This window comes from Plectrocnemia conspersa, unplaced genomic scaffold (genome assembly GCF_051122295.1).
Source record: "Plectrocnemia conspersa isolate PC_06_02 unplaced genomic scaffold, ASM5112229v1 ptg000052l, whole genome shotgun sequence".
In the NCBI taxonomy this organism is placed as follows: Eukaryota; Metazoa; Arthropoda; class Insecta; order Trichoptera; family Polycentropodidae; genus Plectrocnemia; species Plectrocnemia conspersa.
In genome coordinates this window covers 17,501-22,500 of record NW_028277202.1, presented here as the reverse complement: position 1 = coordinate 22,500, position 5,000 = coordinate 17,501, and the positions used below count along the sequence as shown (strand labels likewise).

General features: G+C 56.0%; 1 pseudogene; it reads right to left on the bottom strand.

The window, feature by feature from the left end:
• Nucleotides 1-4,144: 4,144 nt before the first annotated feature.
• LOC148225714 (large subunit ribosomal RNA) overlaps nt 4,145-5,000 on the bottom strand; it is a 2,602-nt pseudogene continuing 1,746 nt past the window's right edge.

The following is a 5,000-nucleotide window of genomic DNA, read 5'->3' as shown; positions in this document are numbered from 1 at the left end:
CACCTGGTGCGGAGGAGCCGCGCATGAAAACGGCGACTGCCCCAACAGGGACAAGCCGGCGAACTGCGCCACGTGCTGCCGCCTAAGAAGGCAGCACGAATCCCCGGCCCACAGGGCCGGAGACAGAACCTGCCCGGCCTACAAGACCGCATTGGCAAGGGAACTAGCCAACACAAATGGCTAGTCCTCCCAACAAACCAATTAGAGACATCAGGATCGCCCAGCAGAACCTTCACCACTGCAGAGACGCAATGGCAGAATTTGAACTCAACCTGTTGGAGAACAGCATCGACGTGGCCCTCATCCAAGAACCATACACTTATATGGGAAAAACGGCAGGAATAGGCGCGCGAGCGAAAATCTTCGAGATTCAGCCCGCGGGAGCCGCGATCGCCGTTCTTAATCCGACGCTGCGCGCCACTCTTTTGACGCAAATGTCAAACGAGTGCCGAACGGTCGTCCATATATCAGCGGAAGAGGTCGACATCTACGTGGTATCGGCCTACTTCAAATTCGGAGACTACATAGGCACCCACATCGACGGCCTAACGACGACTCTAAACGCCCTCAGGGGAAAGAACGTCATCATAGGAGGCGATTTCAACGCCCACTCGACCATCTGGGGCGATCCAGATGAGAAAAAATATAATAAAAATTCGGTAGTCAATAGACAAATGGAGGACTTCGTCATCGCCAGCGGCTTATCGGTCGCGACGAGCGAGGGCCCCTCCGAATCAAGTTACTACGGCCCAACGGGCGAATCGACGCCGGACGCCACCTTCTACAACCTCGAATCGCCACTAGGATTGGCGGACTGGAGGATCCACACCGAAGCGTGCCTCTCGGACCACAGACTCATAACGATGCGGATTCACCGCAGGCGCGAAGAAAAGAAAAACGCAAGCACCGCACGCCAAACGACGCGCACGATCCTCCCCGGAAGATTCAAAATCGCGAAAGCGAATTGGACCGAACTGGGGAGAGATCTAGGAATAGAACTCGACGAAGCCGCGAGAACGCTCAGACCCGGCCCCGAAGCCAAAGCAGAGGCGCTTCAAATGGCTTTAATAGCCGCAGCCGAGAGGAATCTGCCACGCAGCAAGCCGCCTCCCCCGCGCAAAGCTAAACCCAAATGGTGGTCCCCGGCCCTCACGGAGGCCCGTAAAACGGCCAACCGAGCTCAACGCCTTTTCGCGAAGGCGGTGAAAGCCAGAGGGTCGAAAATGGTGACCAGCGAAACCCCGAGCGACGACCCCTTCAGGGCGATAAGACGAGAATGGAGAGGACACATCAACAAATACAAGTCCCTCATTCGCACCGCCAAACGAAATCACTGGAGAGAATTCGTCAAGAGAGAGTCGGACGAGAACGTGTGGGGCGGCCCATACAGATGCGTAAAGATGAGCAGCCGAGCGGCGACCTCGCTAGCGGACGTCAAAAACCGGCACGGTGTTTGCGCAATCGACTCGATACAAGCGGCGGAGAACGTCCTTGAGGCACTGCTTCCGAGAGACCCGACCGAGATGGACTCAGTCACGCAGAGTGCGATCAGAGCACGAATGAACGAGGAGGTCGACACCGCGCAGTCGGAACCGATGAGGCGGTCCGAGATCGGGGAGGCCCTCTCTCGCATGCGAGAGGGGACCGCCCCGGGATTGGACTGCATCACCGTCACTATTTTAAAAAAATGTTGGGAGATAGCGGGACCGATCCTGGAGATAGTCTTTGAGGAGTGCCGTTCCGAGGGAGTCTTTCCGGGCTGTTGGAAGCCCGGAAAGATGGTGATCCTCACTAAACCCGGGAACAGGGACCGATCCGATCCGAAGGCGTACAGGCCGATCACGCTCCTCCCGACCATAGGCAAGCTCTTCGAGAAGGTCATTTGCAATAGACTCGAAGAGCATCTTAAAAAAGGTGCTTTCGCCCTGTCCTCCAGACAATACGGGTTCCGCCCCGGCAGGGGCACCGAGGACGCGATTAACTACGCCAAAAGTGCCACAGAGCAGTCCTCGGAGCGTTACGTCGTCGGAGTGCTCCTCGATATTTCGGGGGCCTTCGACAACGCTTGGTGGCCAGGCATAGTGGACAAGCTTCGCAACAAGAGGATACCCTCTGACCTCCTCAAGGTCATAAGGTCATACCTGTCCGACCGCCGCGTTGTAATAGACGCCGGCGCGTCGCTCGTGTGGAAGAATCTGGAAAGAGGATGCCCTCAGGGCTCCGTCCTGGGGCCATTCCTATGGAATATTCTGTTCGACGACGTCCTCAACGTCGCACTTCCGTCGCGGTGCGAACTGATCGCATACGCCGACGACTTGCTGCTCCTCATCCGAGCCGACTCCGGGAGAGAAATGGCGGAGAAAGCGAATTTCGCTCTCGCCGCCGTCCACACGTGGGGCGCGGAGAACAAACTCTCCTTCGCCCCGCACAAAACTGAAGCAGTTTTCCTCAAGGGGAACCTGACGAGCACACCTCGTGTCCACATGGGCGGCCACAAAATTAAAATCGTTCAATCTGCACGCTACTTGGGCGTGCAAATCCGCCAAAATTTTAATCCCGACGTGCACATTCGGCACGTCGCACAGAAAAGCCGCGACGCCTTAGGCAAGATCGCGAGGTTGGGAGGCCTCAGCTGGGGCCTCAACTTCAGGGCGCGGGTGGTCATGTACAAGGCCATCTACGTCCCCATCGTCACGTACGCCGCGAGCGTATGGGCCGCAAAAGCGGCAAAAGGTCTCCCTCAGAGATTGCTGCTGAGGACTCAGACCGCCCCGTTGCGTTTTACCACAAAAGCATTTAAGACAGCTCCGAACGCGGCGCTCCTTGCGCTCGCCGGGGTCGAGCCCATCGACCTTACGGCGCAGTACAGGGCCGCCGTGTTCCATCTTAAGCAAGGCAGAGATGCCGTGATCGACGGGAGTAAGTTGACTCCTCCAGGCGGAGAGCCCACCCCCGCAGCAAGGTTGGCCCTGATCAAGAGACTCGGGAGGGCGGTGGTGCTCGACGCATGGCAGGAAAGATGGAGGCTTGCCGACACCGGCAGGCTAACATATAGATTTCTGCCAGAAATAGCCGAACGGCTAAAGAAGCACTGGCTGACACCGGACTTCTACACCACGCAATTTATGACCGGACACGGAGCGTTCCGCGCATACCAAAACCGCTTTGGATTTAGCGCGGAAAAAGGATGCCCGTGCGGCGCAGAAGTGCAGGACTCCGAGCACGTCTTATGGGAGTGCCCGAAGCTCGAGGCAGAAAGAGCCGTTTTATACGCGGCCCTCGAGCTCGAAGAAGAAAGACCTCCGAACCACGAAGACATGGTCGCCACGAAGAGAAACTTCAGAGCGTTCAGCAAATTTTGCAAGGCATACGCCGACCGCGAGGACGTCCGCCCTCCGTAGGACGGACGTTCGCCATCTCTATAGAAATTTATCCCGTAATTTACAGGTACATCTAGCTCAGCTCGCGCGACGAAACAACCGACGCGCGACGCTCGCCACGTTATTATTATCACCAATCACATAAAAAACACCTAATTTCAATTTTCAAATCTCAATGTTCAATTTATAATTTATAATTTTCATTTTCAATTTCCAATCTTCATTTACTCTTATTATTTTTACATTATTAATTCTACACTAATCATACCATCACCTGAAGTATGTTTCAGGAACAACCGGACGAGCTGACGATCCACTAATTAACCCTTGTCGCCCTTTTTTCAGCCAGAGTCTTATACTCCACACAAAAACACGCGTCACTAGTTGACTAATCACGACGACTCATCAGATCATGACGGTTGCACCTCGCCACACAGAACGACGACAGGGGGGGGCTCGCGCTGAAAAGAACGCGCCCTCCCCGACACAAAAATTTGCAAAGTCTGCCCTCAGCAGCAAAAATACCACACACAAGGACGCGACTTCGCGTCGTCTCAAATACACATCTCTACCAAGAGAGACAAAGCCAGCGGAGCACGACCACCCCGCTGCCTTTTCCCACACCCATAACTTTCCTTCCTCCGTCTCCAACAAAAAATAGTGATGCCGGGAGACCATCAGTAGCTCCGGTCCGGGACACCGGTCGCAGCCGTCCATCGGGACGACTCCGGCCGAGACGTGGAAGCGGACCATCGGCTTGTTCGATGGAAAGCGGTTGTGCTCAGTGCTAGGGTTGCTAAAGAGCCGATAGGTAAGGGCTTATACACAACCTGAGGATGCGGGTGGGAGCACCCGGGAACCCGTCGTTCCCTTACCTACATTATTCTATCGGCTAGAGGCTCTTCACCTTGGAGACCTGCTGCGGATATGGGTACGAGCCGGCGCGACATCTCCGCGTTGCCCTCACCTGAATTTTCAAGGTCCGAGGGGCCGATCCGGACACCGCCGCATCGGCGATGCTCTTCGCGCTCCGAGCCCTATCTCCCCGCTATAGGATTCCAGGGCGCTCGAACGCTCAGGCAGAAAAGATAACTCTCTCCGGACCTCCCGTCGGCGTCTTCAGGCCACTTTGGGTCACCCCGACGAACGCACTCGTGAGAGGGAACGATTTTTAATTCGGTTCCGCTGCCGGGTTCCGGAACTGCAACCGGATTCCCTTTCGCCCGACGGGTGTTGTCAGTAGTCTTACATATTGTAATATAATTTTACTTTACACCGTCATCGACATCGGATTTCTCCTAGGGCTTAGGATCGACTAACTCGCGTGCAACGGCTGTTAACGCGAAACCCTTCTCCACATCAGCCCTCAAGGACCTCGCTTGAGTATTTGCTACTACCACCAAGATCTGCACCGACGGCGGCTCCAGGCGGGCTCGCGCCCAGACCCTTCCGCGCTCACCGCCGCGACCATCCTACTCGTCGCGGCTTAAAAACTGCCGCGCCTCGTTAGAAACGACGGCCGTTCCGCTCGCCTGCGACGGTCGAGTATAGGCCGGACGCTACAGCGCTATCCATTTTCAGGGCTGGTCGCTTCGGCAGGTGAGTTGTTACACACTCCTT